Here is a 27848-nt window from a genome sequence, read left to right on the forward strand (position 1 = left end):
CAGACCCAGGTGCTTCTTCGCTTGTGTCATCGGGGAGTGCGTGTTCGCATATGCCAGGCGGTTCCGCTCACTGCCAGCCTCTCTGCCGGGCCGCCTTTAGGTGCATCTCTGCTCGGTGGGGATTCCACGGGTCAGGAATGCTCGACGGCCATCCGTTCCGCCCCCCTTCAGTCGTCTTGTTCGGAGCACCTAAACTGGCCACGTTATCTGGCATCCATGAGTCTGTTGTTGTATGCGGTTTGCTGGTGCCGGGCAGGATGCAGGACTAGGAGGGTTTATGTCCTCCTTCTCGCGGATACTGTAGTATGGCAAAGCGCGAGACGCTGTCTCTCCCCCACCTTGCTGTCAGACTGTGGCTCCGTCTGCCATCTTGCAGCCCCAGGGGCACTTGTATGGAAACCTCGGATTGCGGCTTGCAGGCTCTGATTCTCTCCAAATTTCAAGTGATTAGGTGCGGAACCGCTTTTTAGGCAAAGCATTAAAATGCAGCTTTTAAAAATATATCTAAATATGTGATTCAGGCAAAGCACTAAAATGTAGATTTTAAAATAACACATCTAACATCGAGATTCAGGCAAAGCACTAGAATGCATGTTTTAAAAACACATCTAAATTCGAGATTCAGGCAAAGCACTAAATGAAGGTTTGAAAAATATATCTACATTCGAGATTCAGGGAAAGCACTAACATGCAGGTTTGAAAAATATATCTAAATTCGAGATTCAGGGAAAGCACTAACATGCAGGTTTTAAAAAACACAGCGAAATCGAGATTCAGGCAAACACTAAATGCAGGTTTTGAAAATATATCTAAATTTGAGATTCAGGAAAAGCACCAAAAATGCAGGTTTAAAAAACACATCTAAATTTGACATTCAGGCAAAGCACTAAAATGCAGCAAAAAAAACAGCCGGAGTGCAGGTTTACAAGTACATCAAATTCTGAGTTTCAAGCCATACAGTAAATGCAGCAGTTAACAGGGCTTCATGCAAGCAACCCGGCATTCAGAACAACAGGACATAATATTTTGATATTCAGAATACGGAGAGAGAGGGGAAAGGTTTATCATGGGAATAGTGGGGAGGGAGGCCGCAGACATGTGGAGAGAATTTCAAGGAAGTCCAGTGAGCCACCAAGGGAGGAAGGCCCAAGGAAGGTCTAGCAAGATCAGTATCTAGTCAGTTAGTGCGAAGAAAGATTGGCGGTGCAGCACACAGAGGACCATAGGCAGGAAGAGGCACATCAGCCCGCACACCATGCAAACGCTTGTCACCAGAGAGAGGAGGAAGCTGGGTGGGAGGGGATAATGAAATGTGCGTGTCTAAAGACTGGACGGGGGGTTATCTGTACTCCTGCCCTCTATATGGCATAGTAGAAGCACAAAGCACCCTAGCCAAAGGTCTCTGTTGTGGTAGCAATGGATGAGCAACCCAGGCTTAAGCTCTCAGGAGGCGATGCAGGCTGGTTCTTATTTACAGTGTAGTCCCCACCCCACCATAAATGAATGTCCACAGATTATGTTATGTGCTAACACAGTACTTTATATAAAAATAAGATTCAAGATATATACATCAACTAATAGCACACTTTGTACTCTGCCAATTCTAATATGGCAAATATATAAAATGTCTATGTGGTACCACACTTAGCTATTGACTCCTTTAAAATGCATCAACTGCTGATAGTTATAATGGCATACAAATCATACAGCAATGGGTATCAGCATAGCTCATAGGAAGGAAGGCAAGTTAAGTTAAACAATGGCAGGATTCTGCCTCGCTCTACCTAGAGGCAGTTCTGGGTGAGGCTCCCCCCACCTGGGCAACCTGCATTAACAAGCCCAGTTCATTAATGTTAAAATAGTCTTGTTTCCTGGTCAAAATGTTCAACTACCCCAATGTTCCTGAGTTAGGAGAGCTTCTCCGATGGTTCGTTGATGGGTCCCTTGTGAGGGGACTCCCTTTAAAGCAGGAGCCATGGAGCAACAATATTCCTCTGAAGAAATGTAAACACTGGCATTGAGACTGCAGTTTCGATCTTCGCGGTGCTCATCTACAATTATTTGAGGACGTCCTGGGAAGATGAGGCATGCAGTGCACCTCGATGCAAAGTGTTTGGTGCTGCAAAGAAGACTCAGTGAAGAAACGTAGGCCTGGCAACTCGTGTCGGTGTCGATTATCCGGACTCGACCACGGCTGGATTTCAGATCTTCACTTGTCTGTGTCTTTGTGGTGGGAAACCCACTGGGGGATTCTCCTCAGTCGTCGATGACTGTGACTTTCTTTGATGGGACAAAACGGTTGATGGTGATGGCAAGGGAGCCCTTTGTTCAAAATGTTCTTAGGCAAAAGGTGGAGCATTGCGCCTCCGGATGTCGAGCAGCACAGCATCAACCCTTACCTGCTTCTGGGCAACACGACTAGATTGGCTTCCAGCAGTCACAGAAATCCTCAGAACCCCGGTCGACGGCAATGGACTTCGATGACCTCTATGTCCGGGTGCTTTACTTCGAGATTCTCGGTAAACCCTTCTTCTGGTCAACAGCCTTTGGGACTGGCTTCCAGGGTACTTCGATGAAGGTCAGCTTCTGCACACAGTTGCCCTTGTAGCTTGGGGAGAGGTCTCCTAGCCAGGTCCTCTCTCGGATCAGTCCTCAACAGACTCGAGAGCTTTTAGATTGGGTCGAAGGAAAGCAGCAGCAATGCTTCTTCTTCCAGCTGGGCTTCAAGGGTAAGCAGCTTCAAGTTTTGACTGCAGCTTCTGAACAAATTGGGAAGTGAGAGGTCCCCAGATATACACATCTGTCAATCATTCACACTGCTGATCCAAGCTCAGTCAGCCAATCAGACAGAAGGGCATTCGTGCAGGCAGGCAGCCAAGAAGGCTCACAGTGCATTCAGGCCATTCACTTCCACCCAGACACCCATAACAAGGAATGTGGATTGGGGCAAGCACCCAACCTTTCAGCACACCACACTGCATTCATGTCAGTTTCTGGCAGGGCTGTCTCATTCTTTGTGTCACACATACAGATACCATAAACCCATAACATAGAATGTACATTGATCACAGACCCTATTCCCGCAGGTCCCACACCATACAGTCACTGGGAAGGCTCCAGCCAGTCTGGCCTGGACTTCCCCACAATATCATTTATTGTTCTTCCACCCATCAGACAGTCAGGGGAAGGGACAGCGTCAGAGCTTCCAAGGACTTTGGGAAAACAAGGTAACAGGTAATAGAAACCAAGAGGACATGGGGGCCATCTTGCATTCTATCAGGGATCCACTGATTCTTATGGCAGGGCCTTGGATATCGCAAAATGGAGGCATGGATCTGCCGCCAGCCATACCCTGCTCTGTGGGTCACAAACAGGTGCCCAAAAGCATACACAAGGGTACAGGGTTGTACCCCCACCTGTGGGTGCCATAAGGGTTTCCCAAGGGTCTCTGTTGACAACAATCAAAAAGAGGAAGAGCTGCACAGCCAGGAGTCCCACATTGACTCCTGTGAAGAAAACAACACAGAACACACAGGATACGGGACTACAGGACAAGGACATGGAGGCCCTGTCCCTCCAATGCATATCCAGCATCACAGCGAGTGGCGATAAACAGTGAATAAAACAAGTCATAGGGAGCTGGAGACAGCACATCCGGGGGAGTGCTCCGAAAATAACGGCAGACCTGCTGGCAAGGAATGGAGAAGACTTCAGTGGTGCAACACAGGGAACAAAAAGAGGTAAGGGTACAAGACCTTACCAGCTATTTATGCAGAATGATAGACGCCACTGGCCGAGGTGGATGATGTTAGTAGATCGGGGGGGGCCCTCTGATCCCGACAGGCCCAGACTGGCTCCTCAGAAGAGGTCCTTGGAAAGGGTTTGGCGTTCACATGACGGTTCCCGGACCCTCTGTAATCAAAGATATTGCTCAGCCAATGAGCATGTTACCCCGGCACAGGGGGAGTGCTCGATTCAGCAATGCAAACCTGTCGGCCATGCTAGAAGGCATTGTCAGCTCCTACGAATGGCCACAGCTCCACGCGGCCTGGCCTGACCAACGAGGAACAATGAGGCCTTCCGCCGTAGGAGAGGGGATGATGAAAAAAACATATTTTCAGTTTCCACAATATTAATATAACATTATCTAAGATACTGGGCCTCATTACAACCTCGGTGGTAGCCATGCTGCTATTGGCGGCATGGCTGGCGCGAAATCACGTCCGGGTCCGGGTACACAGAATGAGGAATTACCGGGCCATTCCGAGTTCGGAAGGCCCGGTAATTCCTCCCTCCAAGGACCCGGACCCGGTCCTTCCCCATTCCCATTCAGCCCCTATAGGGCTGAATGGGAATGGGAGAGGGAGCAAACAACGGGCCATTACGAGTTGGCCTGTTGTTTGCTCCCTCTTCCCCCCGCGGGACCCGGTAAGCACGCCTGGTTTGACCCAGCGTTACTTCCTGGGTCCCGCAAGGGGACCTCGTAATGAGGCGGTATGGGGTAAACGGCGCCGGCACCTTTTACAGCGCTGTTAACCCTGTACCGCCAGGGTCGTAATGAGCCCCACTGTCTTAGCTGCTTTCATACATCACTTATGTTTCTATACATCTTCTGTTGAACACCATCTTTATTATCATTCAAGCATCTCTGCAGAGAGGCTTTTACAACTTTCTAATGAGCTTGTTGTTTTAGAAATAGCATGATGGCCATCTGCACATCTGATGTAGTGACAACTAGGAACCAACATTGTATGTTGGCTCTCGTTTAAAAAATACGAGCCTGTGTGTTGATGTTAGCTTTCCTATGTTACATGTGGAAATCAATCCGTCGCTTCCATACTTGATTTCCTTCGCTTCTGAAATTGCCCGTTTAAAGTCAAACAAGGTTTTACAAGCCTTATGCATGTCTAGTGTACTTTGCAGCAGTGAACTGCAAACCACTCCTCTATAACAATGACAATATTTACTCACCCGGGCAGTGGATGTTTTTATCTTTGGCCTGACCAAGTTCCTTCATTGGTGTATTGAAGTATTCATTGCCTAGCAGCACACATAGCCGTCCACACTGAAACCCCTGATGTACCTCAACACCTCTGCGACTAGCATACACTGACTACTAACGAAAATACAATTCGGTATAGCTGGGCAGACATCGAATCTTCAGCAATAGCACTCTATCCTAAACCACCAACAGCGTCCCCCGCCCCATATGCCTGACCACTGGGCTGCTTACTGGAGCCTATCCAGCCCATTCGTAAGCTGGAGAAAATGCACACAAGCATCTCTTAATCTAAACTTTTAGAACCTCCTACACATTGACTGCGGTCACTGAGGGAGTTTCAAGCACAAAGGGCATTGAGGCCATACAAATGGGGAAAATGGGGAAAGTCCGCTATATAAATAATGAATACAATACAAGACAAAATTTGGGTCTGCAAGTGTTGTGTGTTTGTGTGCGTTTATCGGTCTGCCTGCACGTGTGTGTTTTCACAGACGTGTGCACTTTTATGAAAGATCAAATCCTTATGGTCTAAAATGATAGCTTTTGAATTTTGTTTAATCAACTAAGAACATTAGGCAAACTATTTGGTACCAAATTAATCAAAAGTTCAGAAACAGTTTACTGTGTGAGACATTTCCAAAAAGGTGTTTGCAAACAGTGCAGCATCTTCTGATAGTGAAACATTCAGGATTGAAGATTATTTGCATAGGGAATATGCAGTAAAGTAAAGTCAAACCTGTTGCAAACAAAAGGTCTCCTTCAGTGAGAAATCAGACAGCAAAAATCTTCTCTGTTAGTGTTTTACTGGGTAGTCAAAAGTGCTTGTGGGCTGGTTGTGAAAAGCGCATCATAAATGGACCTTCTTAATCATTCGCACTGCAAAAATAGAACACTCTTTTCAGCCAAGAACGAAAACAAATTATGCAGCTCTGCAGCTATTCTTAGAAAAAGATTTCTGTCCTAAACCGACCCAAACCTTATCTTGCCAAAAAAGTAATTTTAGGCATCAAGTACTTATAATCGTAATTTAGTATGTGTGATGTTTTTTCATGCCTTTCAACAGGCATGATTTTGTTTTATTTTATTGGACATTTATATGGTGCATACACACAAGTATTTCCAGGCGCCACAAGACAAGATGGGGGAAGGGGGCATGGGAGGAACAAGAAAAAACGGTTATATTGGCCATGTGACAATACTACCGTGCAAGTGCATGAGAAGGTGGCAAGTGCAGGGGGAGGGTAGATGGAGAAGTGCAGGCGTGGGGTGCCCAAGGGAAGGGGTGGGAAAGTGCTGGGAGGGCCAAGGCGGCAAGTGCCAGGGGACAGAGGGGAGAAGAGAGGATGAGTGCAGTGGACAGGGAGGACAAGGTTTGGCTAGTCTGGAAAAGGGAGCCTGGGGGAAAATGCTGGCACGGGATGCTGGGGGGCCTGATAGGGTGTGGCCTGGCCCCTGTCTGACTCTGAAAGGACCTAGCCCCAGTCGCAGTGGCAGAGGGAGAGTTAACATGGGAGGGGGAGAGGGAAGTTAGAAGAGGAGAGGAACGTCTTGAGGAGTTTCAAAAACTTAAGAAGATATGGCTTAAGTCTGAGGTGGCAGGGAGGCTGTTCCAGAGGGAGGAACCAGCTGAGGAAAGGGATCTACCTCCCACTCTCTGCTTGGAGGACCGTTTGACCTTCAGAGAGTTGGAGCCAGAGGACTGAAGGGCTCTGGTCGGGAGATATTTAGGGAGGGAAAAGTGGATGGAGTGGTCCTAGGCCCCAGACAGCCTTGTGGATGATGCAATGGGTCTTGAATTTGATCCCTGCAGCCACTGGGAGCGAGTGAAGGGATTTTAGGGTTGGAGACATGCAGTCCCTGAGCTTGAGGCCAAGGATACATCTTGCAGCCCTATTCTGGGTTAGTTGAAGGGGGCGAAGTGAGGAAAGAGGCAGATTGAGGAAGAGGCTGTTGCAGTAGACTAGCCTAGAGAGAGCCAAGGCTCTGGAAATGTTCAGCTTCTGGGGGAAGGTGAGGAAAGGTTGAATGCCCTTGAGGAGGTGCAGCTAAAAGTTGGACTTCTTGGTAAGGTCCGTGGTGTGTGGAGAGAAAGAAAGAGATGAGTCAAAGATGATCCCTAGGTTTTTTGCCTCACACGTGGGTGACGGTAGGGGACCCAGGGAGTCTGGCCAGAGAGTGGGGGGGAACAGGGAGCAGGCATCCTATTGAGAAGGATCTCCATCTTACTTGCATTTAGGCAGAGATCACTGGTAGAACACCATGCCTGAATAGCAGTCAAGCAATCAGGTATGAGGGAGGAGGAGAAAGTAGAGAATGACTGCTTGAAAGACAACTGTGTGTTATCTGCATACCACTGGAAATGAGGAGAGAAGGTGGAAATCATGTGGGCCAGAGGGGCCAGGTTGATGTTGAAAACCATGGGGATAGGATAGAGCCCATAGGGAAGACAGAGGTAGGGAGTAAAGTGGAGGAGAGAAAAGGCCCCATTTGCACTTGTGATGGTCTGTTTGAAAGGAAGGCGGTAAATCATGCCAGTGCCCTGTCCATGATGCCTAGGGTATCATGGAGACAGTTTATGAGGATGGAGCGGTTGACTGTGTCAAAGGCAGAAGAAAGATCGAGGAGGATCTGAACTGAGGGAGTATTTGAGTCCAGATTAGAGAGTAGATCTTCACAGGTGTTCCGGAGAGCTGTTTCCGTGCCTCTGGAAGCCTTGAAACCAGACTGGTGGTCATGGAAAAAGCCAGCCACTTTGGTGTGGAGGGTCAGTTGGGAGATGACCAGCTTCTCCATGAGTTTACCCAAAAAAGGGGTGATAGAGATAGGTAGATAATTAGCCGGGCAAGAAGGCTCAGCAGACAGCTTTTCTAGGAGAGGGTGCACACGAGAACGAGAGTGCTTAAGGGGTGATGGGAAGCAGCTAGTGGAAAATGAGTAGTTGCAGAGGTCAGCCAAGGCTGGGATGAGAGAGGTGGTGTTGCTCTTGATGATTCTGGAAGAGCAGGGGAGCACCTGTTTAGAGGAGACTTTCATAGAGCAGACGACTCTAGAAATCTCCTCTGGAGTAATGGGAGAGTAGAAGGAGAGTGTGGGAGGTGGGGGAAGGGGGGCAAGGGAGGCAAGAGAAAGAGGAAGGATCGGGGGAGCATATGAAAGAGTGGACAGGATGTCCAGAGTTTAAGAGGAGAAGTGGGTGGCCAATGCCTAGCAGAGGGCCTGGGGGAGAGGAGGAGAGGAGGAGGCTGCAGTAGGATTGGCAAGCTCCTTGCAGATTTTAAAGAGTTCAGCCATGTTATTGGTGGCTCCAGAGATGAAGGTTTTGACATGAGCCCTCTTCTCTAAGCAGATGGCGAAACGACATTGCCTTTGAAGTAAGCGGCAGGCAAGTTTGTCAGGGTATGAGCTAGATGTCTGCCACTTCCGCGTTTCAGCTTTGCACTTGCGTTTCAAAGCTGCCAAGTTGGAGTCATACCAAGAGTTGCATTTGGAGGCTGCCTTCATTCGGATCCTCATGACGGGGGCAACAATGTCCAGGGTGTTAGAGATAGAGAGATGAAGTTTGGATAGAACAGAGTCAGAAGGACAGTCAAATGAAGGGAGCGAGGAGGGATGAAGCAAGACGCAAATGCAGCGACTGACACACGCTTCATTGGTTGAATGATGGAGAAGGAGACTCGCAGTGCAGGCGGAGGCATCATCAGGAAACAGGGACGGTCAAGGTGGGAAGCGACTAGAGAGTGGTCAGACCAGGAGAGAGGAGTACTAAGAGGGTTGGAGAGAGGGATGTCTGTTGAGATGAGAGCATCCAAGGTGTGTCCGGCAGAGTGGGTTGGGCCATAGGGAAGGATAGTTAGGGGCAGAGTATCACAGAGGTCGCAGAAGAGAACAGTAGTGATATCTGGAGAGTCAAGATGAATGTTGAAGTCCCCAAGGAAAATATGTTTGGGGGAGGAGGCAAGAAGAGAGGAGGATAGGTCAGCCCATTCTGAGAAGAAGAAGGTCGTCGGTCCGGAGGGCCTGTAGATGATGGTGAGAGTAAGAGAGAAGCTAGGTGAGACAGAAAGCCTGCAGACTAGGCTTTCAAAGGACAAGTAGGTGTAACGCTCACCTGATTCCCACGGAGGCGCAGGTCTGGCTTCGAGTGCTGTTGCTTCTTCAATGGTGAAGCGCAGGACTCTGAAGATGGACAGGAAGGGCCCTCAACTCTGGCTTCTCGGCTCGCAGGAATATTCCCCTGTGCGTGAAAAGGGAGTATTACCTACTGACTGAGTTATGATCAAGCCTCCCACTCTCTTCCAACCCTCCACGATACCCTTCCACGATTCCCCGTGAAGTCTCACCTTAGGGTCAGGAAGGATGAGCTCTCCATCCTGCTTCTGATGCAGGGGCGCGTTGAAACCAGTTACTTCACTGGATTGAGGATTGATGGGAGTTCAGGTAAGCTTGACTATTCAGGTAAGGCTCTGTAAAAGTTCTGTTGCAAGTTCAAAAGTCCAAGCTTAATAATAATGTTCATTGTCTTTTTGTAGCAAGCGCTAATGTTTATGTCCTTTTTCCCCCTTAGGGTCCGGGGTTCGGAATGCCCGAGATATGGCACCGACCCGAAGTGAAACGTGCAGTTCCAGTTCCAGTAAATGGCAGGTTGGTTCTGGATGAGCGCTCGGGAACTGACTTTGCATACGCTCATTCAATGTCTTTGTCTTTTTTCCCCATAGGGGCCGGGGTCCGGAAAATGCCTGGAAGCGGCAAGACCCGAAATGAAATGAGGTAAGTCTTATTCCCTTCCTTCTCTCACCTCTTATTCTTGTCTTTTTCTCTAGGCTCTGGGAAGTGGCTGTGTATCCGGATGATCGCTGCTGAAGATGGAGGAACCCAGGAAAGGTGAGTGAAATGCAGCGCTGCAGCGATCGTAACGAAATGCTTTTTAAAAAATAATGTCTTCCTTTTCAGGATCGTCGGTGATGTCTCCGTGGTGCAGATTTAGCTGGTAAGGTCTCTTGTCTCCCTTTGCAGGTGACCCAGGATGCTGACAGGCGTGGCTGAAGTCCAGAAGCAGGAGCTGACACGGTGAGCGTCCAGCTGCGAGGAGCAGAACAACGTGAAGCGTGAGTTGCTGATCGGGTGTGGTTTAAATAGCTTTGGAAGAAGTCCCAAGTGTGTATCCTTCCTCCGATCAGGTATGTATCCTTCCCTGACCACACCCGGGTGGAAAGTAGTCCCACAGGTAAAGTAGTTCCATTCAGGCCTCAAGAGGGCCTGGATGTGGCAGCATGGTCTGCATCAGGTAAGTGCACATGAAAACACTTGCACACATGTATAGCTTTATGAGCCTGGTGCCTAAGGCGCCAGGGCAGAGGTCCAACAGGAGCCTGGCGCCTAATGCGCCAGGACTGCGTCCAAAGGGCCCCAGCTTGGGCCCGCTGGCACTCCCCTGGGGGAAATGATGCCTGCCTCTGGGGTCGCTGGGTCGGACCTGGCTCCTTGGAGGTAGGCATCATGACAGTACCCCCCCTGAAGGCCCCTCCCAAGGTTCTTCCCTCCGGGGGTTTGGGCTTGTTCGGAAATCTCCGGTGAAACCTTTGTACTAATCGAGGTGCGTGGACATGGTTACTAGGCTCCCACGATCTCTCTTGAGGCCCATATCCCTTCCAGTCAACAAGATAGAAGAGGTTCGACTTTACCACCTTGGAGTCTAAAATGTCTTTAACTTCGAATTCTAATTCCCCTTCAACTTGAACTGGATCTGGAGGCTTGGACAATCGGGTTCCTGGTTGTACTGGCTTCAAAAGTGATGCATGAAAAACTGGATGAATACGCATGTTGGACGGTAGATCCAGATTAAAGGCCACTGGGTTGATTATAGCTTTGATGGGATAAGGTCCTATGAATCTGGGATTGAAGGTTTGTGGGCCCTTGAGGGGTAAATGTTTTGTTGCTAGCCATACCTGGTCTCCTACTTGGTAAGGAGGAGTTTTACTTCGGTGCAAATCAGCGTTTTCTTTATACTTTTTCTTGGCTTGCTGTAAATGAGTTGCAGCTTCTTTGAAGGCTCGGGTTATTGTGGAATGCAGATGATTTACTGCGGGCATTTCCAGGGTCAGAGGTGGATCTAGGTTAGAGGTCCGAGGATGGTGACCATACAAAGTATAAAAGGGGGTTTGTCCGGTTCCAGAATGCACTGAATTGTTGTATGCATATTCTGCGATCCAAAGGATGTCTTTCCAATTTAACTCGGATTGGTGTAACATGCACCAAAGATATTGCTCGAGAGTCTGATTGGTTCTCTCGGTTTGTCTGTCGGTCTGGGGGTGGTGGCTGGTGGTTAACCGCACATCTATTTGTGCTAGTTGGCAACACTTCTTCCAAAAATGTGAGATAAATTGACTTCCACGATCCGAGACTAATATGGAAGGGAAACCATGTATGCAAACTATATTCTCCAGGAATTCCTTGGCCAAGGTGGAAGCTGAAGGCAAACCCTTTAAAGGGATAACGTGGGCCATTTTGGAGAATAGGTCCACAATTACAAGGATTGTGTTGTAACCAGCACAAGGAGGCAGATCTGTTATAAAGTCCATTGACAGGGTGTCCCATGGCCCCAGTGGAATATCCAAGGGTTGAAGTAGGCCGGCTGGCCTTTTCCTTTGAGCTTTGTTTTGGGCGCAAATTCCACATGACAGTACAAAAGACTTTATGTCTTTTCTCCAAGAAGGCCACCAGAAGTGGCGTTTGATTTTTTCCTCCGTTTTAGCGATACCAGGGTGTCCTTCCATTAAAGATTCATGATGATGGGCAATAACAATTTCTTGCAATTCTTTACTTGGCAGAAACAACGGCTCCTGGAAGTAGGGTAAGTCATCCTTAACGGTGTAATGAGGACCCTTTTGACTCCATTCCAGTAAGGTTGAAGAGTCGAGAAGTTGTTTTACTTGCGTTTGGATGTCCTCAATAGTTTGCAATGAAGTTAAGCCTAGGATTCTTTGCTCAGGTATGATGGGCACAGGTTCTAAGCTCGAATTAGGTTCTTCCATGCAAATCCGGGATAAGGCGTCCGCTTTTCCATTCTTGCAGCCAGGGCGATAGGTAATTACAAAATCAAATTCCGCAAAGAATAGAGCCCATCGGAGTTGTCGTGAAGATTGAGCTTTGGCCGTTTTTAAATACTGTAAGTTTCTGTGGTCCGTAATTACAGTGATGCTGTGTCTTGCCCCGAGAAGGTAGTGACGCCAAGCCTTGAAAGCAGATTTGATGGCCAGTAACTCTTTATCGGTGATTGCGTAGTTGATTTCAGGAGGAGAACATTTTCTGGACCAAAAGGCCACTGGGTGTAGTTGGTTAGTTTTTGGGTCTCTTTGCGATAGGACTGCTCCCATGGCCGAACTGGATTCATCGGTTTCCACTATGTACGGGAGATCTGGGTGCGGGTGCTTCAATACAGGTGCAGAGGTGAATTTGGTTTTCAGGTCCTCGAAGGCTTGTTCGGCCTCAAGAGTCCATTCGAAGCGTTTGTTTTTCTTTAGGAGAGCGGTGATGGGTTGGACTGTTCGGGAAAATTCCGGGATGAATTTTCGAAAGAAATTGGCAAAGCCGAGCATGCTCTGAACTCCCTTCACCGAGCCTGGAGATGGCCATTTGAGGATGGCGTCCACCTTTCGCGAGCCATTCGGATTCCTTGAGGTGTCAGGATGAATCCGAGAAACTCAACTTCTGTGGTATGAAAAACACATTTTTCGAGTTTTGCAAATAATCTGTGCTGGCGCAGTTTCTCAAGAACTGCCCTAACATGTTTTCTGTGCTCAGATTCTGAAGAAGAGTACACCAGGATGTCGTCAATGTAAACAATGACACAGACATCGATAAGTTCCCGAAGAACATCATTCATAAAGTACTGAAAGGCGGCAGGTGCATTGCACAAACCGAAGGGCATCACCTGATATTCAAAGAGCCCAAACTTGGTGCGGAATGCAGTCTTCCATTTGTCGCCTTCTTTTATGCGCACCAGGTGATAAGCTCCTCGGAGATCTAACTTGGTGTACACACAAGCGTCTTTCACCTGGTCGATAAGCTCAGGGATCAAGGGCAGAGGATAACGATTCTTAATCTTTATTTGATTTAGGGCGCGATAGTCTATGCACGTTCTAAGGTCGCCTTCTTTTTTCGGCACGAAGAACAGAGCTGAGGAGACAGGAGACTTGGACGGGCGAATAAAACCATTGGCTAGGTACTGATCTAAATACTGACGCAAATGCAGGTTCTCAGGTTCCGTAAGAGCATAAATCCTACTACAAGGTAGTTGAGCATTGGGTACCAGATCGATTTGGCAATCATAAGACCGATGGGGAGGTAACGTGTTAGCCTGTTCTTTCTGAAAAACGTCTTGGAATTCTTGGTATTCTGACGGTAGCTGTTTAGGGGTGGAAGTTGCTGAGGCTAGACCCATAGCTGGATTTCTTGGATAACAAGTTGGTTCACAATCAGGAAAACTTATCTTCTTTGCTCGCCAGTCAATTCTGGGATTATGTGTTTCTAACCAAGGAATTCCAAGAATTACTTGAAATTGTGGGGCCTTGATCACATCAAACACGATTGCTTCCCGATGTCCATCCTGACCCACCAGTGTCACTTCAACAGTGGAATGCGTTACAGGCCCTGAGGCTATTTCGGTTCCATCTACTGTAGTAATGGCATCTTGGGTTACTTTCGGGCGGAGAGGAAGCTTAATCCTGGAAGCCAATTCACGGTCTATGTAATTTCCAATAGCTCCACTGTCGATGTATGCTTTTATAGCATGCAACTGCTGAGGCTGTTTTGGGTCCACGAGCACCATTGGCATGACAAAATGCGAGGTCAAAGAGTTAGTTTTCAAGCTCGGCAAGCGGACCGCTACGCTTTCCGGGCTAGGTCGTTTCCCGAATCAAGTGTCACTAATTCGTTATCAGTAGCTCCAACCACCTTCTTAAGCGGTTTAACTGGACAATTTCGAAGAAAGTGACCGGAAGTCCCGCAACACAGACAAAGTTGCATTTGCCGCCTTCTCTCTCGTTCTTTCTGCGTTAATGGTCCTTTAACACCACTGATTTGCATAGGTTCAGATACGTCGGTACTCTTGCAGTTAGCGTCGATTTTCATCGGTGTTCTCGGTTTTCATACTTGAACCAATCTGCTTTTCTGTTTTGAAGTCTGTGATCAAGTTGAACCACCAAGTCAATGTAGTCTGCGCAGACCTGGGGTGGGTTTACTATCTGAGCTAGAACATCTTTAAGCTCTCCGCGCAGGCCTCGATGAAACAATGTGATCCTTTTGCTTTCTGGCCATCCAGTTTCCACAACCAGTCTGTTAAAGGTGGCTATGTAGGACAGAAGATCCTGATTACCTTGTCGTAAGGGTAGCAGTTCGTTATCAAGGGCCTGTCCTTGAGAGTGTCGAGCGAACAATCTTTCCATGCTGGCCTGGAAGCCCTGAAAATTCTGGAGAATGGGATCATCCTGATTTACCAATGGAATAGACCAATCGGCAGCACTACCACTGAGGTAAGATAGTATAAAGGCTACCTTAGTCTGGTCGTTAGGGAAGGCTCCGGGTCTGCATAGAAAGTGTAAACGACATTGGTTCATAAAGACGGCATATTTCTTGGGATCCCCCGCAATACGTTCAGGCGGGGCCAAAGGCATGTGTCCAGGTAGATTCATTTGTACCGGGTTACTCAAACCCATTGATGTGGAAATGTCTCCGGAATTAGGTAAAGGAGTGTGCACTGCCTGGGCCTGTAATAACCTTTTGGCTAGGTCATCTGTTCTTTCCTTGGATAAGATCAGTTCTCTTTTGAGAGCGTTAGTCTCCTGGTAGGCTCAGTGCACCTCTGCCCGTAATTCCCCCAAAAGCTGGGCCAGCTGGTCAGTCTCGGAAGTCTCCATAGCGCCCGGGTGGGAAATTGTGGGTAGGCTTCGCGTTCTGTAACGCTCACCTGATTCCCACAGAGGCGCAGGTCTGGCTTCGAGTCCTGATGCTTCTTCAATGGTGAAGCGCAGGACTCTGAAGATGGACAGGAAGGGCCCTCAACTCTGGCTTCTCCGGCTCGCAGGAATATTCCCCTGTGCGTGAAAAGGGAATATTACCTACTGACTGAGTTATGATCAAGCCTCCCACTCTCTTCCAACCCTCCAAGATACCCTTCCACGATTCCCCGTGAAGTCTCACCTTAGGGTCAGGAAGGATGAGCTCTCCATCCTGCTTCTGATGCAGGGGCGCGTTGAAAGCAGTTACTTCACTGGATTGAGGATTGATGGGAGTTCAGGTAAGCTTGACTATTCAGGTAAGGCTCTGTAAAAGTTCTGTTGCAAGTTCAAAAGTCCAAGCTTAATAATAATGTTCATTGTCTTTTTGTAGCAAGCGCTAATGTATATGTCCTTTTTTCCCCTTAGGGGCCGGGGTTCGGAATGCCGGAGATATGGCACCGACCTGAAGTGAAACGTGCAGTTCCAGTTCCAGTAAATGGCAGGTTGGTTCTGGATGAGCGCTCGGGAACTGACTTTGCATACGCTCATTCAATGTCTTTGTCTTTTTTCCCCATAGGAGCCGGGGTCCGGAAAATGCCTGGAAGCGGCAAGACCCGAAATGAAATGAGGTAAGTCTTATTCCCTTCCTTCTCTCACCTCTTATTCTTGTCTTTTTCTCTAGGCTCTGGGAAGTGGCTGTGTATCCGGATGATCGCTGCTGAAGATGGAGGGACCCAGGAAAGGTGAGTGAAATGCAGCGCTGCAGCGATCGTAACAAAATGCTTTTTAAAAAATAATGTCTTCCCTTTCAGGATCGTCGGTGATGTCTCCGTGGTGCAGATTTAGCTGGTAAGGTCTCTTGTCTCCTTTTGCAGGTGACCCAGGATGCTGACAGGCGTGGCTGAAGTCCAGAAGCAGGAGCTGACACAGTGAGCGTCCAGCTGCGAGGAGCAGAACAACGCGAAGCGTGAGTTGCTGATCGGGTGTGGTTTAAATAGCTTTGGAGAGAAGTCCCAAGTGTGTATCCTTCCTCCGATCAGGTATGTATCCTTCCCTGACCACACCTGGGTGGAAAGTAGTCCCACAGGTAAAGTAGTTCCATTCAGGCGTCAAGAGGGCCTGGATGTGGCAGCATGGTCTGCATCAGGTAAGTGCACATGAAAACACTTGCACACATGTATAGCTTTATGAGCCTGGCGCCTAAGGCGCCAGGACAGAGCTCCAACATGAGCCTGGCGCCTAAGGCGCCAGGACTGCGTCCAAAGGGCCCCAGCTTGGGCCCGCTGGCACTCCCCTGGGGGAAATGATGCCTGCCTCTGGGGTCGCTGGGTCGGAACTGGCTCCTTGGAGGTAGGCATCATGACAGTACCCCCCCTGAAGGGCCCTCCCAAGGTTCTTCCCTCCGGGGGTTTGGGCTTGTTCGGAAATCTCCGGTGAAACCTTTGTACTAATTGAGGTGCGTGGACATGGTTACTAGGCTCCCACGATCTCTCTTGAGGTCCATATCCCTTCCAGTCAACAAGATAGAAGAGGTTCGACTTTACCACCTTGGAGTCTAAAATGTCTTTAACTTTGAATTCTAATTCCCCTTCAACTTGAACTGGATCTGGAGGCTTGGACAATCGGGTTCCTGGTTGTACTGGCTTCAAAAGTGATGCATGAAAAACTGGATGAATACGCATGTTGGACGGTAGATCCAGTTTAAAGGCCACTGGGTTGATTATAGCTTTGATGGGATAAGGTCCTATGAATCTGGGATTGAAGGTTTGTGGGCCCTTGAGGGGTAAATGTTTTGTTGCTAGCCATACCTGGTCTCCTACTTGGTAAGGAGGAGTTTTACTTCAGTGCAAATCAGCGTTTTCTTTATACTTTTTCTTGGCTTGCTGTAAATGAGTTGCAGCTTCTTTGAAGGCTCGGGTTATTGTGGAATGCAGATGATTTACTGCGGGCATTTCCAGGGTCAGAGGTGGATCTAGGTCAGAGGTCCGAGGATGGTGACCATATAAAGTATAAAAGGGGGTTTGTCCGGTTCCAGAATGCACTGAATTGTTGTATGCATATTCTGCGATCCAAAGGATGTCTTTCCAATTTAACTCGGATTGGTGTAACATGCACTGAAGATATTGCTCGAGAGTCTGATTGGTTCTCTCGGTTTGTCCGTCGGTCTGGGGGTGGTGGCTGGTGGATAACCGCACATCTATTTGTGCTAGTTGGCAACACTTCTTCCAAAAATGTGAGATAAATTGACTTCCACGATCCGAGACTGATATGGAAGGGAAACCATGTATGCGAACTATATTCTCCAGGAATTACTTGGCCAAGGTGGAAGCTGAAGGCAAACCCTTTAAAGGGATAACGTGGGACATTTTGGAGAATAGGTCCACAATTACAAGGATTGTGTTGTAACCAGCACAAGGAGGCAGATCTGTTATAAAGTCCATTGACAGGGTGTGCCATGGCGCCGGTGGAATATCCAAGGGTTGAAGTAGGCCGGCTCTCCTTTTCCTTTGAGCCTTGTTTTGGGCGCAAATTCCACAAGACAGTACAAAAGACTTTATGTCTTTTCTCCAAGAAGGCCACCAGAAGTGGTGTTTGATTTTTTCCTCCGTTTTAGCGATACCAGGGTGTCCTGCCATTAAAGATTCATGATGATGGGCAATAACAATTTCTTGCAATTCTTTACTTGGCAGAAACAACCGCTCCTGGAAGTAGGGTAAGTCATCCTTAACGGTGTAATGAGGACCCTTTTGACTCCATTCCAGTAAGGTTGAAGAGTCTAGAAGTTGTTTTACTTGCGTTTGGATGTCCTCAATAGTTTGCAATGAAGTTAAGCCTAAGATTCTTTGCTCAGGTATGATGGGCACAGGTTCTAAGCTCGAATTAGGTTCTTCCATGAGAATCCGGGATAAGGCGTCCGCTTTTCCATTCTTGCAGGCAGGGCGATAGGTAATTACAAAATCAAATTCTGCAAAGAATAGAGCCCATCGGAGTTGTCGTGACGATTGAGCTTTGGCCGTTTTTAAATACTGTAAGTTTCTGTGGTCCGTAATTACGGTGATGGTGTGTCTTGCCCCGAGAAGGTAGTGACGCCAAGCCTTGAAAGCAGATTTGATGGCCAGTAACTCTTTATCGGTGATTGCGTAGTTGATTTCAGGAGGAGAAAATTTTCTGGACCAAAAGGCCACTGGGTGTAGTTGGTTAGTTTTTGGGTCCCTTTGCGACAGGACTGCTCCCATGGCCGAACTGGATGCATCGGTTTCCACTATGTACGGGAGATCTGGGTGCGGGTGCTTTAATACAGGTGCAGAGGTGAATTTGTTTTTCAGGTCCTGGAAGGCTTGTTCGGCCTCAAGAGTCCATTCGAAGCGTTTGTTTTTCTTTAGGAGAGCGGTGATGGGTTGGACTGTTCGGGAAAATTCCGGGATGAATTTTCGAAAGAAATTGGCAAAGCCGAGCATGCTCTGAACTCCCTTCACCGAGCCTGGAGATGGCCATTTGAGGATGGCGTCCACCTTTCGCGAGCCATTCGGATTCCTTGAGGTGTCAGGATGAATCCGAGAAACTTCTGTGGTATGAAAAACGCATTTTTCGAGTTTTGCAAATAATCTGTGCTGGCGCAGTTTCTCAAGAACTGCCCTAACATGTTTTCTGTGCTCAGATTCTGAAGAAGAGTACACCAGGATGTCGTCAATGTAAACAATGACACAGACATCGATAAGTTCCCGAAGAACATCATTCATAAAGTACTGAAAGGCGGCAGGTGCATTGCACAAACCGAAGGGCATCACCTGATATTCGAAGAGCCCAAACTTGGTGCGGAATGCAGTCTTCCATTCGTCGCCTTCTTTTATGCGCACCAGGTGATAAGCTCCTCGGAGATCTAACTTGGTGTACACACAAGGGTCTTTCACCTGGTCGATAAGCTCAGGGATCAAGGGCAGAGGATAACGATTCTTAATCGTTATTTGATTTAGGGCGCGATAGTCTATACACATTCTAAGGTCGCCTTCTTTTTTCGGCACGAAGAACAGAGCTGAGGAGACAGGAGACTTGGACGGGCGAATAAAACCATTGGCTAGGTACTGATCTAAATACTGACGCAAATGCAGGTTCTCAGGTTCCGTAAGAGCATAAATCCTACTACAAGGTAGTTGAGCATTGGGTACCAGATCGATTTGGCAATCATAAGACTGATGGGGAGGTGACGTGTTAGCCTGTTCTTTCTGAAAAACGTCTTGGAATTCTTGGTATTCTGACGGTAGCTGTTTAGGGGTGGAAGTTGCTGAGGCTAGACCCATAGCTGGATTTCTTGGATAACAAGTTGGTTCACAAACAGGAAAACTTATCTTCTTTGCTCGCCAGTCAATTCTGGGATTATGTGTTTCTAACCAAGGAATTCCAAGAATTACTTGAAATTGTGGGGCCTTGATCACATCAAACACGATTGCTTCCCGATGTCCATCCTGACCCACCAGTGTCACTTCAACAGTGGAATGCGTTACAGGCCCTGAGGCTATTTCGGTTCCATCTACTGTAGTAATGACATCTTGGGTTACTTTTGGGCGGAGAGGAAGCTTAATCCTGGAAGCCAATTCACGGTCTATGTAATTTCCAATAGCTCCACTGTCGATGTATGCTTTTATAGCATGCAACTGCTGAGGCTGTTTTGGGTCCACGAGCACCATTGGCATGACAAAATGCGAGGTCAAAGAGTTAGTTTTCAAGCTCGGCAAGCGGACCCCTACGCTTGCCGGGCTAGGTCGTTTCCCGAATCAGGTGTCACTAATTCGTTATCAGTAGCTCCAACCACCTTCTTAAGCGGTTTAACTGGACAATTTCGAAGAAAGTGACCGGAAGTCCCGCAACACAGACAAAGTTGCATTTGCCGCCTTCTCTCTCGTTCTTTCTGCGTTAATGGTCCTTTAACACCACCGATTTGCATAGGTTCAGATACGTCGGTACTCTTGGAGTTAGCGTGGGTTTTGATCGGTGCTTGGTTTTCATACTTGAACCAATCTGCTTTTCTGTTTTGAAGTCTGTGATCAAGTTGAACCACCAAGTCAATGTAGTCTGCGCAGACCTGGGGTGGGTTTACTATCTGAGCTAGAACATCTTTAAGCTCTCCGCGCAGGCCTCGATGAAACGATGTGATCCTTTTGCTTTCTGGCCATCCAGTTTCCACAACCAGTCTGTTAAAGGTGGCTATGTAGGACAGAAGATCCTGATCACCTTGTCGTAAGGGTAGCAGTTCGTTATCAAGGGCCTGTCCTTGAGAGTGTCGAGCGAACAATCTTTCCATGCTGGCCTGGAAGCCCTGAAAATTCTGGAGAATGGGATCATCCTGATTTACCAATGGAATAGACCAATCGGCAGCACTACCACTGAGGTAAGATAGTATAAAGGCTACCTTAGTCTGGTCATTAGGGAAGGCTCCGGGTCTGCATAGAAAGTGTAAACGACATTGGTTCATAAAGACGGCATATTTCTTGGGATCCCCCGCAATACCTTCAGGCGGGGCCAAAGGCATGTGTCCAGGTAGATTAATTTGTACCGGGTTACTCAAACCCATTGATGTGGAAATGTCTCCGGAATTAGGTAAAGGAGTGTGCACTGCCTGGCCTGTAATAACCTTTTGGCTAGGTCATCTGTTCTTTCCTTGGATAAGATCAGTTCTCTTTTGAGAGCGTTAGTCTCCTGGCAGGCTGAGTGCACCTCTGCCCGTAATTCCCCCAAAAGCTGGGCCAGCTGGTCAGTCTCGGAAGTCTCCATAGCGCCCGGGTGGGAAATTGTGGGTACGCTTCGCATTCTGTAACGCTCACCTGATTCCCACAGAGGCGCAGGTCTGGCTTCGAGTGCTGATGCTTCTTCAATGGTGAAGCGCAGGACTCTGAAGATGGACAGGAAGGGCACTCAACTCTGGCTTCTCCGGCTCGCAGGAATATTCCCCTGTGCGTGAAAAGGGAGTATTACCTACTGACTGAGTTATGATCAAGCCTCCCACTCTCTTCCAACCCTCCACGATACCCTTCCACGATTCCCCGTGAAGTCTCACCTTAGGGTCAGGAAGGATGAGCTCTCCATCCTGCTTCTGAATCAGGGGCGCGTTGAAACCAGTTACTTCACTGGATTGAGGATTGATGGGTGTTCAGGTAAGCTTGACTATTCAGGTAAGGCTCTGTAAAAGTTCTGTTGCAAGTTCAAAAGTCCAAGCTTAATAATAATGTTCATTGTCTTTTTGTAGCAAGCGCTAATGTTTATGTCCTTTTTTCCCCTTAGGGGCCGGGGTTCGGAATGCCAGAGATATGGCACCGACCCGAAGTGAAACGTGCAGTTCCAGTTCCAGTAAATGGCAGGTTGGTTCTGGATGAGCGCTCGGGAACTGACTTTGCATACGCTCATTCAATGTCTTTGTCTTTTTTCCCCATAGGGGCCGGGGTCCGGAAAATGCCTGGAAGCGGCAAGACCCGAAATGAAATGAGTTAAGTCTTATTCCCTTCCTTCTCTCACCTCTTATTCTTGTCTTTTTCTCTAGGCTCTGGGAAGTGGCTGTGTATCTGGATGATCGCTGCTGAAGATGGAGGAACCCAGGAAAGGTGAGTGAAATGCAGCGCTGCAGCGATCGTAACAAAATGCTTTTTAAAAAATAATGTCTTCCCTTTCAGGATCGTCGGTGATGTCTCCGTGGTGCAGATTTAGCTGGTAAGGTCTCTTGTCGCCCTTTGCAGGTGACCCAGGATGCTGACAGGCGTGGCTGAAGTCCAGAAGCAGGAGCTGACACAGTGAGCGTCCAGCTGCGAGGAGCAGAACAACGCGAAGCGTGAGTTGCTGATCGGGTGTGGTTTAAATAGCTTTGGAGAGAAGTCCCAAGTGTGTATCCTTCCTCCGATCAGGTATGTATCCTTCCCCGACCACACCCGGGTGGAAAGTAGTCCCACAGGTAAAGTAGTTCCATTCAGGCCTCAAGAGGGCCTGGATGTGGCAGCATGGTCTGCATCAGGTAAGTGCACATGAAAACACTTGCACACATGTATAGCTTTATGAGCCTGGCGCCTAAGGCGCCAGGACAGAGGTCCAACATGAGCCTGGCGCCTAAGGCGCCAGGACTGCGTCCAAAGGGCCCCAGCTTGGGCCCGCTGGCACTCCCCTGGGGGAAATGATACCTGCCTCTGGGGTCGCTGGGTCGGACCTGGCTCCTTGGAGGTAGGCATCATGACAGTAGGTTTGAGTTGGGATGATGGAGGCAGGAACCCACTCCGGGAAGGTCAGAGCCAAACCACCACCAGGCTGAGAGGGCCTGGGCTTGGACAGGATCTTGTAGCCCTCAGGGACAAGAGTGTCAAAAGCAGTGACAGAGCTGGCCTTGAACCACATCTCGGTGAGAGCAAGGACGTCAAGTTCAAGGTCTTCAAGGAGGTGACAGATGTCAGAGGAGTGTTTGATAGCAGAGTGAAAATGGAGGGTAGCTACATCAAGCTGGCTGCCCCCTTTAAAAGATTTGTAAGGGGACTTGGGTGGGTTGACACCCCTAACGGTGGGGGTGTAGAGGGGATGAGGGATGGAGGGATGGCAGGAGAGGGGCAAAGTTGAAGAGAGATGAAATATCCCTGTCAAGAAGGAGTAGGTTGGGCTTAGAGCCCTGAGCCATGATAGGGCCATTGTGATAGACATTAATGTTGCATTTGGAAGACGTAAAGTGAGCCAATAGCACTTCCCATCTGGTGCCACCAGTAATGGGTGAGGAGGAGAAAGGGGAGAGGACAGAGACCAAATGGGGAGTCCAAAATTCAGACGAAGAAATAGAAAAGAGAATGTCAGTGAAAGTCTGTCTGGAGGAAGCATTGATGTAGGTGTCTGAGATGGGCAGACTAGGGTTGGAACTCAGGGGTGCCTTTTTAAGTGTGTTCCTTACAAACTTTGTAAGAGAGGGAGGATAGGTGATGGAGAAGCACTTAGAAAAGATAGGAGAGTCAGAGAGCACCATGGAGGCAGAGACAAAAAGGGCGGGATCAGAGAATAGCAGGTGGAGAGGGTTAGAGGCACCATGCAGCAGTAGAATCTCACCAGGCAGCCAAGCAGACAAAATCAATGAACACACTGGAGAAGCCCAGATTTATAGATCATTAACAAATTGGAAAGCACACTAAAATTGACTTTTGTCAGAAAACACTAAAAAGCAGTACACAAATGGTGGATGCACAGTTGGAAGCACAGCTCAAATCGATTTTTGCCAGAAAGCAATAGAAGCAGTATATAAATGGTGGATGCAGTGTTAGAAGCACACCTAAATATGACTTAAGCCAGAAAGCACTAAAAAGAAGTACACAAATGGTGGATGCACAATTGAAAGCACACCTAAAACCATCTTTTTCCAGAAAGCACTAAAACGCAGTACAAAAATGGTGGATGCACAGTTGGAAGAACACTTAAAATAGATTTTTGCCAGAAAACAATAAAAGCAGTAAAAAAATGATGGATGCACAATTGGAAGCACACCTAAAATCGTCTTTTGCCAGAAAGCACTAAAAAGCAATAGAAAAATGGTGGATGCACAATTGGAAGCACACCTAAAATTGACTTTTGCCAGAAAGCACTAAAAAGCATTACAGAACTGGTGGATGCACCAATGGAAGCCCACCTAAAATCGTCTTTTGTCAGAAAGCACTAAAAAGCAGTACACAAATTGTGAATGCATAGTTGGAAGCACACCTAAAATTGATTGTTGCCAGAAAGCAATAAAAGCGGTATAAAAATGGTGGATGCTCAGTTAGAAGCACATCCAAATTTGACTTTAGCCAGAAAGCACTAAAAAGCAGTACAAAAATGGTGGATGCACAGTTAGAAGCACACCTACATTCGACAAAGCCAGAAAGCACTAATGGCAGTACAAAAATGGTAGATGCACAGTTGGAAGCACACCAGAGAATAGAAAAGAGTTTTAAGTTATTGCAACTTTTGTGATTATTTTCGTTTCCTTTTTTCTTTTAGAAACAGGGCATTAAGAAAGCCATAGAGAGCAATCAGTGGGAGGCACAACACGATGCAATAGTTCAATTGGTGCACAGATTAGAGGTTATGGATTAGGCAAGTAGGAGAAGGATCAGGAAACATTACAGCAGCCAGAGTTTCCAATTAAGGTGGTGGACCAGTCACTGCGATCCGTGTTGCTTACCAGAGCAGTCGAAGTCAAGATTTTGTTCATACTCTAAATGTGCAGTGGACCAGGTCAGTGTGGAATCCTTGGGAGCAATGCCGAGAAGCAAAGGGACAAAGAGTAGTATCAATGAGGACGGCTTCCTCCAGCTCCGGACAGGTCCAGACAAGGGTTTTGTGTGGCCCTTGGAGGGTGGTGGAAGAGAGCCAATCAGATCACGATGAGGCCAGGCAGACCATGCACTCCTATGCCAGGAAAAGCAGCGGTCATGTTGAACTGGGCTTACCTAGGATGCCGAGGATGTTGAAAAAGCCTGGCATCCAGCCTTGTGGTCATGTGGATTCAGGACTGTTTCTGTTGCCGGCAAGTGGAGAAAGGAGAGGTTCAATCCAGACAGGGGCCTTGTGGCCATGTTGTTGGAGATATGGCCCAAGCAGATGCTGTTAACAGGGGTGCCGCAAATCACTGATGGGATTGGGAGGTGGATGATGGTGTCCGGACATTTCGTCGAAAGACATTTCGTCGAAAGACATTTGGTCGACGGAATTTGGTCGAAAACCAAATGGTCGAATTTTTAAAAAAAATTATATATATATTTTTTAGGTTTTAGTTTAGGGAGAAAAGGGTTTTTTTTTAGAATTAAAAGGGGGTTGGGGGGGGACCCCCCAAAAAAAGTGAAAATAAAAATTAAAAAAAATTCAACCATTTGGTTTTCGACCAAATGGTTTCGACCAAATGTCCTGTCGACCATTTTTTTTCGACCAAATGTCTGGTAACCGTGGATGAAGTCCTGTGATCAGAGATATAGTATCTGCCCAATAGGCATCTCTCTGTTATTGTTTAGAACAAACCCCCCCTCTTTCAGCAGGACCTTCCCCTCTCATAAGATCATTGACTCCCAAACTTTGTCATGCTGAGCCCTCCTTCAGCAAAAACTACTGTTGGCGGCTCATTGGTGAATTGCTTGTATTTCTTCTAAGAGCAGTTACCATACTCCCATTTGAAATAGCATTTGATCCCCCCGTAGACATCTTCCGAGCTCCCCTTAAAAGGCCAGCCCCACAGTTTAAAGACCACTCCATAAGATAGCAAACTTCAGCAATCTATTTTGTGACAGGCATATGTGATATTCTCATGTGCGTATTACACTTCTGTGCTACCTCCATGTCAGAAATGCTACAATGTTATTGCTCCCAAAGAACTTCTAAGGTAGTAAAACAACAAACCACAGGTATTCCAATGCACAATGATCTTGAACATTTACAAAAAGAAAAGAACTGTGTTTGTGGCAGCTAATTCTTATTAGACGGGTCGTTGACTGTACTTGGGGACATACCTAGTCACTCCTGGGCATCGATTGGCTCGGCTTGGAAATCGGAGCCTATATCTACTAAATACAAATGCACAGGGTGTTTTTCAGTAAAAATTGAAGTCTTTAGTGAGCAGGCAGTCTGGTCACATCATTTACTTCAAGATGGGCGTGAAGAGTAAAACACTCTTGAGCTGTAGTGTTCCCTCTGCATCAAGAAACAGAGCTAGCAGAAAACTGCCATTATGTCTTGTTAGTATTCTTTTATTAAAACCCACAGCTTCTGGCATAGTGTGAATATTCCTTGAAGGTCACAGAAGAACCCTTCCGTTATCATTCCGTAAAAGTCAATGCGGAAACAAAACACACTGCTTGACACATGCAACAGTGCTAAAATGCAACCCTCCCCATGTCGTCCCCCACCCTAAGCTTCCCCATGTCGTTCTTAAGAGGCCACAGTGGATGCCTCCATAATGTATTCATCATAGAGCCAAATTACCTCGGTAGACTTGCACTCCCTTCTGAGCATTCTGTACAGGTTAAAGGAACCCCCTCTAGGATATTTGTGAATGAGTGCGTCTGTGAGTGGCATAGTGAGCCTCTAGCAATAAAGTAATAATCCCAACAGTAACTCTTATCCTTCTTCATTACACTTTCCCTATCACTTTACTGATATCAACAATCCGGACCGATTGTCAATGACATACTAATCGCTCACTGCAAGCATCCTGTGACCGAACATTCACTTCCACATTAGTCTCAATCACCTAGGTGATTGGGCCTATTTATAAACAAGCTTTGGTTTAGCTTTTGTATGCAAAATAAAATAGGTTGAACAGAGTCTCATTATTATTATTATTATTATTATTTAAGTATTCATTGAGCACGGACCTAGCTTCATCCAGCGGATAACCCTTTCCTAACTCAAATTAAAAAGAATTACACAGGAAACCCTTCTCAGATCTCTGCATAGCAAGACTTTTCTTTTGGTATGAGTGAGTGTTGACATGAAATCAGAAATGTGTGTTTTATGCTGAGCATAATAGGAGGATATTCACAATGCCAAAAATAGAGTTTCAGCAGATGGCATTAGCGACTGAGCGAGTCTGAATGAGTGTATGGGTGGATTAATGTCTCCCAGAGTAAGGTAATGTGGGAGGAAGGGGGCAACCTAGTGTTTGTTGGAGTGTGTTCAAGAGATTAAAGAAGCAGCAAGTGGGTTTGATGGTCAACTATATCCATGTTTCCAACCCCCGTTATAGTAGTTTGCAGGTACAGAAAAAGAGGTGCACAAGATTATGAAACCAATCATTCCTATATACCTAGGATTGTGTTGAGGAGCAGGTAGATGCTTTCTCATTTGTTCCCACACCCTCACTGCCGTCTTACTGGAATAGTCAGAGAAGAGCAGTAAATGGGACCCCTGTATTGTTCCCATACCGCATAGATTGTATGGGAGACTTCATGCACTCAGACAGCCATACAGGATGTACCCTCATGTTGAGCCAGTGGAAGGATGCCATGTGGAAGGCTGTCTCAGCACTTACGTATGGACATCATGGAACGTTAGTTGAAATCTGATGAGGGTAGAGTGGTGTCATGAAGAAGTATGAACCTATGCTGAAACGATATGAAAATACTTAAGAGTGGCACTGTAACTGAAGCACTAAGAGAAACATGTACCTAAAACTAAATTAATCATGAATACAAAGAAGATGAAGTGACTTATTGATCAATAACTGGAAATACGCAGTAACGCAAGGTATAAAAGAAACATTATAACATGGCTAGGACTGCCATAATGAATGCTGTCTGACAAACCAAGGCTGCAGAATCAGGAGATGTGGAGGAACAGCTCTGTGTGCAAAACTGACAATGAGTCAAGGTTGGCCCAGAATTTAGGATGCTATTTTTAATAAATAAAGCATAGAGCACAAAGATAGTTACATGGATACGCTCTGAATGTGGGACATTGCTCATAGATTAAAGGAAAAGAAAACATCTGCAAGGAACCAACTGTTGGTCAATTAAAAGTGTACAAAGTTCATATGAGATAGAGTGGGCACGCTTCTAGAGGCCAAGAGGAGCAACAGCACTCTGCATAATTAAAACAAATAGCAGTAAATAAGAGGTTGAAATGGACACATTCATGGTCTGCTAACACATGACTCAGAAGTCGAAAACAAGGGCTATTTATTAAAGCCTCAGACAAAGATAGTGATGTGCTCGCACTCCCTTGAATGTTCCAGGACAATGATCAGCCAACAAGGTCAACTACAAAAGGAATACTTTGGCTTAACGCCTACCTATGAGAGAGGATGGACTAATTGGGAAAATGACGGGATTCAAACACCTAAGATTCTATTCAAGTACATGCTACTAAAGAGCTAA

The sequence above is a fragment of the Ambystoma mexicanum genome, chromosome 7q (genome assembly GCF_040938575.1).
Source record: "Ambystoma mexicanum isolate Mex_15411 chromosome 7q, UKY_AmexF1_1, whole genome shotgun sequence".
Classification (NCBI taxonomy): domain Eukaryota; kingdom Metazoa; phylum Chordata; class Amphibia; order Caudata; family Ambystomatidae; genus Ambystoma; species Ambystoma mexicanum.